The 12,547-nt window shown below is 39.3% G+C and overlaps 1 protein-coding gene and 1 non-coding gene across 2 annotated transcripts in view; one reads left to right on the top strand and one right to left on the bottom strand.

Moving 5' to 3' along the window:
- PPP1R42 (protein phosphatase 1 regulatory subunit 42) overlaps positions 1 to 12,547 on the bottom strand; it is a 55,018-nt gene that overhangs the window by 32,291 nt on the left and 10,180 nt on the right. The window lies entirely within an intron of this gene.
- LOC126021088 (small nucleolar RNA SNORA29) lies at positions 4,508 to 4,650 on the top strand. Its single transcript, XR_007499701.1, has one exon. It is a non-coding gene; the product is annotated as a small nucleolar RNA SNORA29 (small nucleolar RNA).

Here is a 12,547-nt window from a genome sequence, read left to right as displayed (position 1 = left end):
CATATTGGCACACACTGATTGAAGGACACACACACACTTGCTTATTAACTTAAAAAAATATTTTTAAGGGGTCAAGGGAAGACACTGAATGATTTTGTTTTGTTTTCTGAAAAGGGTGGTAGCTCAGGTAAGTCTGAAAACCTCTATCATGTGCTGCCACATGCAAGACATGAATGAGAAAAAATGAATTCAGGCATGTATGGTGAATTGATCTAAGGTTAGAAGCATGTCAGGAAAATTATATGGAACTATTCTGAGAAAACTTCTAGTCAGAAGCTTGTCAGACATTAAAAGAGAATGAGTATTTATCTTTTTTTCCTTTTCTTCTGAAGTTAGAACATGAGCATCTCTTTTTGGAGGGTCAATTTCAACTCATTACATATAAATATATTATTGAATTTATGAACTTATTAATGACTTATTTTAAATGTATTTCATGTCTAGTCAATGCATTTTATTTTAATACAATTATATTCAATCAGTGTTGATTATAAAACTGCTTAATAACAGTTATAGCCATCAGCTGGGGCTCAGGGGTTCTGAGGAAGATTAGTCACTTAGGGCCCTTCCATCAAAGTCTAAGAACATGAGGAGACAGCAAGTGCTCAGCTCAGGAAAGGCAGAGTTTCAGGACAGAAGAGGAGGCCCATGAGATGCATTATTATGTATGGGGAAAAGGTAGAGAGAAACTTTTAGCTAAACTTCCTAATTCTGCATTCTAATGGAAGGAGGCAAGAGAAAGAAATAAAGTGCAGGGCCAGAATGATAGTACAGCAGATAGGGCTTAGTTGACTCAGATTTGATACTCAGCATCCATATGATCCCCCATGTCCACCAGAAGTGATTCTTATGCACAGAGCTAGAAATAATCATAGGGGCCGGATTGTTGGCACAGTGGTAGGGCATTTGCCTTGCATACATCTGACCTAGGATGGACCACGGTTTGACCCCCAGTGTTCCATATGGTCCCCCTAGCCAGGAGCGATTTCTGAGCGCATAGTTAGGAGTAACCCAAGTGTCACCGGGTGTGTCCTCCCAAAAAAGAAAAGATAGAAATAATCCTAGATCATCACTGGACATGACACCAAAACAAACAAACAAAAATGAAGCAACAAAAAAGGAAATAACGGGCATAAAACACTGCACTGAGAAAAAAAATCTAATATTAGTTGCTTGGGTTTTAGGGATAAGATAAGTCAGTGTCTAGTTTCTGTATATCTCTTATTTTGTCTCAAAAAATGGTTTCTTTGCAAATAGTGTGCAGCCAATATGGGTTCCTTCCATACTGGAGAAGAGGGAGTTGGTCTTCTGCATAAACTCCAAAATGGTATCAGGCAGTCTTAGCTACTGTAATTAGAACAGCGTTCATGACAGGGAAGAGTTCACTAGACAATATATGCACTAGGTGTTTTAACCTTTTATTTCTTATCTATTTCTTCCTCTTCTCTGCCACTCATATCTTGCTCCTCTGCTCAAGTCTCTGCTCTGAATTAGATCAATTTTGGGCTGGGAAACAGGAGAAATGAGGGTAGGGTTAGAGGATCTTGAGGGAGTTCTTATATGTGTCTGTAGTATGATGAGTGAAGGGAATGAAATTCCTAATAGTAGGAAGAATAGAAACCACTTAGCCATCCAGCTTCATCCTGATAGCCTGTGTCTCCACCTTAAATACAGTGCCACTCTTCAGGGGCAGGCCAAGGCATTTGTGTCATTTAGAAAGTCTGCATTACCCAGCGTCCAGTTCTCTCTTGCTTTTGTTTGTTTGTTCATTTTGTTTTCCCTTTTCTTTATTCTTTCCACAGAGCTTCCAGGGTTCCAGTTACCATGAAAATATTTTTTTTTGTATCACATGTTGTCCTTTTATTTGTCTTAAACCACTTTCTCAATTCTCAATCCTAAATCTTTATGGGAAGATTCAAAATTATTTAATCATTCTCAGGGATCATTATTTCTTTTATCTTAAAATATTACATGTAGATTCTGTAGCTGGAATTTGAGGAAACTGCAGAAGTCCTTATGAAAGCAACTTTTTTAAGTGCTAAAAACATTAGGTAATTACAGTGATTTGTTAGGTTTCTTTAATGATGTCCATGTCTTTTTCCCCATGGCACAAAGCTGTCTATTGCTGAAGATTCTTAGGTTGCATGTCAGCGACCTTATGGGTGACAAGTTGATCTTTCTTGTTTGATGTCAAGTAGCTTTTGTGGAACTTTAATCAATAATATAAAGAATGAAAAAAAATAAAGCCAGAGACTCCCACGGTTACAAAGAGAAATGATATTCTGATGCTAACTCCAACTTATCCTTTGACTAAGCCTTCAGAAGATCATTTTTAAATGACCATAAGAATATTTCAAATAAAATATAGGCAACTTTATACTGACTCCCCCAAAGTTATGCCTAGGCATTTTTAATTGCTATATCTTCTTGCCAGAGATAAAAAAAAAAGGCTTGAGATTTTATTCTCATCCCTTAGTATCCTCTCTCTCTAGAAAGAAATAGGAAATTCTGGGGTAGCTCATTTTCTGGAACTCATTGAATGGGTTATGTTCTATCCTCAGATAGTTGAAAATTTTTAATTCTACTGTATTCACTAATTCAGAGAACATGTAGTAGACACCTACTATAAAATAGGCACTGGAATGAGTTCTGTGTTTTAGAAAGTAAATATGGTTATGAACCATTTTGAGTAAGTTTCATGGAATGAGGATGAAGTCATACTTTTCAGTTCTTCATCAGCGTTTATGAAGAGTATATTCTTCCTAATTAAAATTCACATAAAAATCAATTAAACATATATGTTAACTTATAAACTCTATAACCTGTTTTCTTTTTTGTTTTTGGGCCAAATTGAGCAATGTTCAGGAGTTACTTCTGACTGCACTCAGGGAATAAATCCCGTGGAAACTTGGAAGATAATATGGGATGCCAACTATCTAACATGGGTTGGCTGTGTACTAGGCAAATGCCCTATACATTCTACTATTGCTCTGACTCCAATAACCTATTTTATTGATCTCCCTATCTCACTGTTCACCCTAAGTCACACACAGTTTTAATTATAATAAGCTAGGAGAAAAGTATTTTTAAAAATAACTTATTTCTGGGCCGGGCGGTGGCGCTGGAGGTAAGGTGCCTGCCTTGCCTGCGCTAGCCTAGGACGGACTGCGGTTCGATCCCCCGGTGTCCCATATGGTCCCCCAAGAAGCCAGGAGCAACTTCTGAGCGCATAGCCAGGAGTAACCCCTGAGCGGCACAGGGTGTGGCCCAAAAACCAAAAAAAAAAAAAAAAAAAAAAAAAAAAAAAAAAAAAAAATAACTTATTTCTTTTGTTTGTTTTTGAGGCCACACCTGGTGATGCTCAGTGGTTACTCCTGGATCTGTGCTCAACGATTACTCCTGGCAGTTCTTAGGGGACATCGAACCCAGGTTAGCTGTGTGCTAGGCAAACACCCTACCTGCTGTGTTCTTGCTTTGGACCCACAATTTATCATTTCTAAAGAAAAAGTATGCTGGGATTTTAATTAGAATATTTTTTTTTTTTTTAGTTGATCTATTTTATTTAAAACATAAAACACGGGGGCCGGGCGGTGGCGCTGGAGGTAAGGTGCCTGCCTTGCCTGCGCTAGCCTAGGACGGACCGGACGGACCGCGGTTCGATCCCCCGGCGTCCCATATGGTCCCCCAAGAAGCCAGGAGCAACTTCTGAGCGCATAGCCAGGAGTAACCCCTGAGCGTCACAGGGTGTGGCCCAAAAACCAAAAAAAAAAAAAAAAAAAAAAAACATAAAACAGCTTTTTGGGCTAGAAAGAAAGCTCAATAGGCTAAAAGCGCAGACTTTTCATAATAACTGGATCTCATCCCCAGCATAGCTGGAAAGTTACCCCTGAGCACCACCAAGAGTGGCTCCCCCCAAAAAACAAACAAAACATAAAACTTTTGAACACCTTTAGAGAATGGGAATTTATGCCTTGCTAGTTGTTTTTCTGAAAACTCATCTTACCCAATAAACCATTAGGGCTTGTCAAGATATATTTCTGCCGTTTCCAAGAGAAATTTTATGCCGGTTTCGCCCACAGCAAATCAGACCAGTGACCTCCAATTTTTAGTCTGATAATTAATTAGAATCTTGTTGAACATTTAGATTAATTTGGAAGGAATTACCACCTTAACAATAGTCCTTCCGGTCATCTGTAAGAATAGATGAAATCTTGCCTGTTACTGGATGAAACTGAATGTGAAATAATGTAATCAGGGAAATACAAATAAAATTTAATCACATTCATATGTGGCACATAAAGAAAGAAAGCCAGGGAAGAATTAAAATCCAGTGAAAATAAACTCTTATACTATGAGCACAGTTAAAATTCTAAAAGGGTGGGAAAATGGGCTGACAGGGTGCAGTGAACTGTAATAGAGGGATATTAATATTTTGATGTTGTTTCACATCTGACTAACATTTTCTCTTGTAGATATATAGGCTATATATCCACATATAAAGTCACACATACCTATATGAAGATAAATGATAGACTGATTGAAAGATAGATAAATTGACCCTACTTGTGGGATAGAGTAAAAGTACCATGATCTGAAGAGGGAAGATTATTTTGATTTTTCCTCCCATATGAAATGGTTAAGCAACAAGAAAAATTTTAGTGTTGAGCATAGTGTGGCAACACTGAATTCTTAAAGCATTTACATTCTTGAAAAGCCAGTGTACTGAAATAAAAATTAGTATCAGAATTATTGTTTCTAGTCCAGGATAGTGCGATCCCTTTCTGTTTCTTTAAGCTTTGATGGTTCTTTGCCTAGAACCCAGTAGCAGGTTTTCCAGAGTCACAACCAGTGGTATGGGGGAGCCATGTAGTGCCAGGGTTTGGGTTTAGGACCTTACAAATTCCTGGCATCTGTCCTAGCATATGAGCCATATCTCTGGCCATATCACTTATTGTTCCTATTTCTAACACTCAATTTTTCATGTCCATGAAGTTTAAAATTTCCAGGTTATTTTTTCTTCTGCTTAAAAATTTTAAAATAATTTTCATATGAGCTGAAATAGTACTGAAATTGAAGTGTTTTCCTCCCATGCAGCCAACTCTGTTTTGACTCCCAGTACAACATGGTCACCTGAGCACTGGTAGGAGTGACCCCTTCATAACTCCTGAACACCACAGGGCTCAACTCCCTTCTCAAATAAAAATAAAAAAATTGTTTTTATTAATTTTCTTATTATGTATACTTATATAAAAGTAATCATATACTACATGGTCTTTTGCGACTGCTTACTTTTGGTTTTTCTTGTATAATGTATTCAAAGTTTGTCCATGTTGTGGTATGAATTGATATCTTCTATTTTTTTATTGTCCAAGTTTTTGACACACGGATTCCTTTTTATTTTAATTTTATTTGATTGAAACCGTTGTGATTTACATAGTCCTTCATAGTTGGGTTTCAGACATATAATGAATCAGGGCCATTCCCACCACCTGTGTCTTCCTCCCTCCACCATGTTCCCAGAGTGTATCCCATACCACCACTCTTTGCCCCTCAGTCTGCCAGTATAAAAGGCTCATTTAAAGTTTAGATTGTTAGAAGTTGAGTCTATTGTTGTTGACTTTGGCTTGAATATTTTTTAGTTTTGTCTTTTTGTTTTTTAATCTCCATCAATGCACCTGAGACAGCTTGACCTCTGGGCCCCAATCCTTTCATATTTGTGTATCTCCTTCTCCACTCAATTTCTTTTCTTCTCTTCACTATACCCTGAGGCCAACAGTATTCAAGACAGCTACCATTTAGATCATTGACTTTCTTCATGGAATTATCCTAAATACTAAATATAAATGATATCATTCTGTATTTATCCTTATTCTTCTGGCTTACTTCATTTAAAATAATATCTTCCTGTTCCATCCTGTTGCTGCAAATTACATGATTGCATCATTCCTTACAGCTATATTGAATTCCATTGATATTCTTTTTTGGGGGAAGGTGTTAAATTTTATTTTATTTTATTAAAACCATTGTGATTTACAAAGTCCTTCATAGTTGGGTTTCAGACATATAATGAACAGAGCCAATCACAACACCAATGCTGACCTTCCTCCATGATTCCCAGTTTTCCAACCACTATCCTTTGCCGCCAGACACACCCCCCCACCCCCCCAGCCTGCCAGTATAACAGGCCCATTTAAAGTGTAGATTATTAGAGTTTGGGTCTCTTGATTCCATTGTTGTTGACTTTGGCTTGGATGTTTATTTATGTTCTTTTTTTTTATTCCATCCAAATTTTTCTTTTAATAATTTAGTAAAGCACCATGGTTACAGAAATGTTCATAGTTGAATTTCAGTCATCAAATAATAACTGAATACACTACCATTTATCAATGCAACCTTGCTACCACCATGTTCCCCATTTCACTCCTACCCCCACAACCCAGGTCTGTCTTCAGGACAGGCATTCCACCTCCCTATCATTGTCATGGTAATTCTCAATGCAGTTAAACCTTTAACTGTGCTCACAGGTCTTTGTGGTAAGCTTCAAATTATGGGCTGGTTCTTCTGGCATTTTCTCTTTTTTTCCTTGTGAGTTTTGTCAACTGTTGGTCTATTGTGTTTATTCCATCAAAAAAAAAAAAAAACCAAACAAACAAAAAACCAGCTCTTGGTTTCATCAGTTCTTTGTATTTTTTTGTTGTTGTTGTCATTTCTACTCTGGTTTTTATTTTTTTTTCCTGCTTGTGTTTAGCTTTCTTTGTTGTTGTTTTTCCAGATATTTTTTTTTTTTTTTTTTTTTGTGGTTTTTGGGTCACACCCGGCAGTGCTCAGAGGTTATTCCTGGCTCCAGGCTCAGAAATTGCTCCTGGCAGGCACGGGGGACCATATGGGGCGCCGGGATTCAAACCGATGACCTCCTGCATGAAAGGCAAACGCCTTACCTCCATGCTATCTCTCCGGCCCCGTTTTTCCAGATATTTAAGGTGTGCCTTTAGATTGTTAATTTTTGTCTTTTTTTTCATTTTTGGTTTTTGGGTCACACCTGGCAGCGCTCAGGGGTCACTCCTGGAAGGCTCAGGGGACCATATGGGATGCCAGAGTTCGAACCACGGACCTTTTGCATGCAAGGCAAATGCCTTACCTTCATGCTATCTCTATGGCCCTTTTTCTTCTTTTCTAATGTAGGCCTGTATTGCTATGAGTTTCCCCCAATTATTGCTTTTGCTGTGTCCCTCAGGTTTTATTAATTTGTTTCTTCATTATCATTAATCTCAATCAATCTTTTTATTTCTTCTTTAATTTCCTCTATGATCCAGCTGTTGTTGAGCACCATGTTGTTTCATCTCCAGGTGTTAGATTTTTTACAATCAAACTTGGTCTTTGTGGCATTATGGTCTGATAGGGTGGTTGGTATAAATCTTATATTTGTGAATTTATGTTAAGTTAGACTTGTGTCCTGAAATGTGGTCTATCCTAGAGAATGTTCCATGTGCACTTGAGAAGAATGTGTATTCAGCTTTTTGAGAATGAAAGGCCCAGTATAGATTCATTAGTCCTAGCTCTTTTAGTTTCTCATTTAGGACTCTTACATCTTTGCTTATGTTCTGACTAGTGGATCTATCCAGTGGCGATAGTAATATGTTGAAATCTTAGAAGTTGAATGCCATTTGGTCTGATATATGAATATGACTGTATAATTTTTTCCATTGTTTTACTCTGTGTCTATGTCTATCCTGAGATTTTAAGTGTGTTTGCTGCAGGCAGCAGATGGCTGGGTTTTGTTTCTGATCCAACCCACTACTCTGCCTTTTGATGGAAGAGTTAGTCAATTGACTTTTTTTTTTGGGGGGGGGGGGTTTTGGGCCACACCCTGTGACGCTCAGGGGTTACTCCTGGCTATGCGCTCAGAAGTTGTTCCTGGCTTCTTGGGGGACCATATGGGGATCGAACCGCAGTCCGTCCTAGGCTAGCGCAGGCAAGGCAGGCACCTTACCTCCAGCGCCACCACCCGGCCCCAGTCAATTGACATTTAAGGACTCTATTGACAGAAAGGGTTGTTGCACTATTATTGTGTGGGGTTGTTTTAGTTACAATTATTTGGTTTTTATAATTGATCTTTGAGTAGTTCATTTAGAATCCACTTTGTTAGCATGAATATTTTCAGTTCTTTTTTGTTTGAGAATGTTTTTATCCCTTCATCCCATATAAATGAGAGGTTTTCTGCGTAGTGGACTCTAGGTTGAAAGTTTCTTTCATTCAGTAATTTAAATATGTCATTCTACTCTTTTCTTGCCTGGATTGTTTAAAATCGGAGATCTAGTTCGATTCTTATGTTCTTTCCTTTCTAGTTAAGCTTATCTAGTTATCTTCTTTCTAACTGCTTTAAAAAGTCTATCTCTTTTTAGCATGGAGGTAGGGCTTATGCCTTGCACAATGGTTCAAATCCTGGCATCCCATATGGTCCTCCGAGCCTGCCAGGAGTGATTTCTGACCAGGAGTAACCCCTGAGCGCTGCTGGTTGTAACCCAAAATCAAAAAATAAGTATCTCTTTCTTTGTTTTTGTTTCTTTTTTTCATTTATATTACTATATGTCTTGGTGTTGTTCTGTTAGGGTCTATTTTGTTTGGCACTCTTTTTGCCTCTTAGATTTGTACAGTAGCTCTTTCCAGAGAATGGAAAGGTCTCTGCTATTGTCTTCCTCATTACTTGTTCTTTCTTTCCCTTTCCCCTTTTTCTTCTTTTCTGGTATTCCTATACTTTGCTGTTTATTTCTCTTTTCTTTATTTATTACATACCTTACGTTTTCTTTTCTTTTCTTTTTTTTTTTTTTGGGGGGTCACACCCGGTGGTGCTCAGGGGTTACTCCTGGCTGTCTGCTCAGAAATAGCTCCTGGCAGGCAAGGGGGACCATGTGGGATACCGGGATTCGAACCAACCACCTTTGGTCCTGGATCAGCTGCTTGCAAGGCAAACGCCACTGTGCTATCTCTCCGGGCCCGCCTTACGTTTTCTTTCATTGTTTTGTCTTTCTTTTTTGACTTCTTTATCAATTCTGGCTTGTAATTTCTCTTCAAGTTCATCTATGCAGTTCTCCACCTTAGTAATTCTGTTATGGTGGCTTGCTAACTAAAAAGTTCCTCCAGTTTGATTTGTATGGGTTCTCTCATCTTCTTCAAGTTCTTTGAGTTGGTTGAATTGTTCATCTATAAATTGCTTACTTTGTCAGGCTAGTGAATCCTTTATTTCTGTTGCTGAAACAGAGTTGATTTTAGGTCTTCATCTACAAGGCCGAGGCATTTTGGTGGGCTTGAAAACTTTCCTAGGTTTCTTTCCATACCCTCAATTGCAATTGTCTTCCTTAATATACCCATTGTTCTTTGCATTCAATGTGTTGTAATGATGGAGTTTCAGGTATTTTTAAGTAAGTGATCTATTGAATTGATTGTTTAAAAGGTGGCTGACTAGAGGTCTATCAGCTTTAGAGGTGGTTTTTCCTAAACAAGTGAGGTTATCTAATTATGGTAAGAAATATTGCCGAGAGAGAGAGAGAGAGAGAGAGAGAGAGAGAGAGAGAGAGAGAGAGAGAGAGAGATATAAGAGACAGCATGGATGCAGAGGAGCAGGAAAGAGGCCGCTTAGCTTAGAAGCCATGTGTGATATGCACATGACAGTTAGGGCGTTATTAATAAAACTTTATGTCTCCTGAAAAAAAAATATCGCCAACTAACTCACTGGTCTATTTGACTGAGTTTTGAGGTTGTATATATATATATATATTTTTGTTTTGTTTTGTTTTGTTTTTGGGCCACACCCGGCGTTGCTCAGGGGTTACTCCTGGCTGTCTGCTCAGAAATAGTTCCTGGCAAGCACGGGGGACCATATGGAACACCGGGATTCGAACCAACCACCTTAGGTCCTGGATTGGCTGCTTGCAAGGCAAACACTGTTGTGCTATCTCTCCGGGCCCGAGGTTGTATATTTTCAAAGAGAAAGGAATGCTAGGTTCAATCTGCCTAAAAATATATGATATAATTTACAATGTCTTCTAATATATCCGAACAGTTTGGGAAGAGAAGGATTGATATGAGGGACCAAAAGTCCCTCTCTTGGCAGACACATCTGAAAAGAGGCAGTAGAAAGAACAGAGGTCAGTATTGTGGCCTCCATTGACATTCTTTTTATCCATGCACTTGATAAAAATTACAATTGTCGGTTGTTGGTTTTTTTTTTTTTTTTTTGCCTATTATGAAGGTTGTGTGAACAGTGTTGTTGTAAGTCTTTGGACATATGTTTAATCTATATTGGAAATTTCTTTTTTTTTTCTTTTTCTTTTTTTTTTTTTTTTTTTTGTTGTTGTTTTGTTTTGTTTTGTTTTTGGGCCACACCCGGCGATGCTCAGGGGTTACTCCTGGCTGTCTGCTCAGAAATAGCTCCTGGCAGGCACGGGGGACCATATGGGACACCGGGATTAGAACCAGCCACCTTTGGTCCTGGATTAGCTGCTTGCAAGGCAAACGCCCCGCTGTGCTATCTCTCCTGGGCCCTCTTTTTCTTTTTCTTTTTTCTTTTTTTTTTTTTTTTTGGTTTTTGGGTCACACCCAGCGATGCTCAGGGGTTACTCCTGGCTCAGAAATAGCTCCTGGCAGGCACAGGGGACCATATGGGACACCGGGATTTGAACCAACCACCTTAGGTTCTGGATCGGCTGCTTGCAAGGCAAATACCACTGTGCTATCTCTCCGGGCCTATTTGAAATTTCTTGAGGAGGCAAATTATATACAAATTATATACATATATTATATAGTCAAATTATATACACCTTATAATTTTTTTTTTTTTTTTACTTTGTTTCTTTGTTAATTTTGAGCTGCACCTGGTGTTACTGTACTCTGGGGTTACTCTTGGCTCTGCACTCAGAAATCACGCTTGGTGGTGCTAGGGAGACAATATGGAATGCCAGGATTAAATCCGGGTCCTCTGTATGCATGGCAAATTACCTTATCCCTGTGCTATCGCTCCAGCCCCATCTTAAATTTTTTTTGGTTAGCATTTTGAAGAGTTGCTTTTTTCTGAAAGCAGTAGTAACATTTTTCCATTCCCTCTTCTTTGCCTCACCCAACCAAAGTATGATAATTGTAATTTCTTATTATTATTGTCAACACTTGCCATTAACCAATTTGTAGTTATTTCCTCAAGTATGAAATGGTATTTGACTATAGTATTGATTTTTATTTCTGTAATGACTAATCGTATTAAGTAAATTTTTCATTCATGTTGGCCACATACATTTTAGAATTTTCAGGGTTTTTTTTTTTACAATTTTTAAATTGAATGGTTTGTCTTTTTCTTTTTTTAAAATTTGTTTTTGTTTTTGTTTTTGGGTCACACCCGGCAGCACTCAGGGGTTACTCCTGGCTCCGTGCTCAGAAATCGCTCCTGGCAGGCTCAGGGACCATATGGGATGTTGGGATTCGAACCAATGACCTTCTGCATGAAAGGCAAACGCCTTACCTCTATGCTGTCTCTCCGGCCCTGGTTTGTCTTTTTCTTATTGAATAACAATAGTTCTTTATATGTTCTGCATGAGCTAAGGATTTAAAAATATTTCCCAGTCAGCAGCTTGTTTTCTTTATTTCTTTTTTTTTGGGGGGGGGGCACACCCAGTGATGCTCAGAGGTTACTCCTGGCTATGCGCTCAGAAATCATTCCTGGCTTGGGGGACCATAGGGGACACTGGGAGATCAAACCGAGGTCTTTCCTAGATCCATATATCCATGTGTTTTTGATGCTAGTCATCTTTCTCTCTTTTTTTTTCTCTCTCTCTCCCCCCTCTCCTCTCTCCTTTCTCTCCTCTCTCTCCTCTCCTCTCTTTCTTCTCTCTCCCCCTCTCTCCCTCTCTCCCTTCTCTCTCCCCCTCTCTCCCCTCTCCCCCCTTTCCTCTCTCCCCCTCTCCTCTCCCCTCTCTCCTCTCTTCTCTCCCCCTATTCTCCTCTCTCTCTTCTCTCTCTCCTCTCTCTTTTCTCTCTCTTCTCTTCTCTCCTCTCTTTCTCTCCTCTCTCTCCTCTTTCTCTCTCCCCTCCCTCCCCTCCCTCTCTCTCTCCTCCCTCTCTCTCTTCCTTCCCTCCCTCTCTCCCCTCCCTCCCTCACCCCCTTCCTCTCTCTCTCCCTCTCCTCCCTCTCCTCCCTCTCCTCCCTCCCTGCTCCCCCCCCCTCTTGTTTGTTTGTTTTTGGGTCACACCCAGCGAAGCTCAGGAGTTACTCCTGGCTCTGCACTCAGAAATCGCTCCTGGCAGGCTTGAGGGACCATATGGGATGCTGGGAATCGATTCAGGGTCTGCCCCGGGTCAACTGCATGCAAGGCAAATGCCTTATCATGTGCTATCTTTTCAGTCCTTAGTCATCTCTCTTTTGAGAGTTGTATGAGTCTATGGCATTGGTCACTTGCCCAGACATAGTGAAAATTTCTGGATCATAGGCATGACTGCCAGGACTTCTGGAAGTATAGAAGAGAAGATACTCAATCTGGATCCAACTGGTTTCATTTTCTAA

Source organism: Suncus etruscus, chromosome 10, assembly GCF_024139225.1.
Source record: "Suncus etruscus isolate mSunEtr1 chromosome 10, mSunEtr1.pri.cur, whole genome shotgun sequence".
NCBI lineage: Eukaryota > Metazoa > Chordata > Mammalia > Eulipotyphla > Soricidae > Suncus > Suncus etruscus.
The sequence above is the reverse complement of the archived record's forward strand: the minus strand, read 5'-3'. Positions and strand labels throughout refer to the sequence as shown.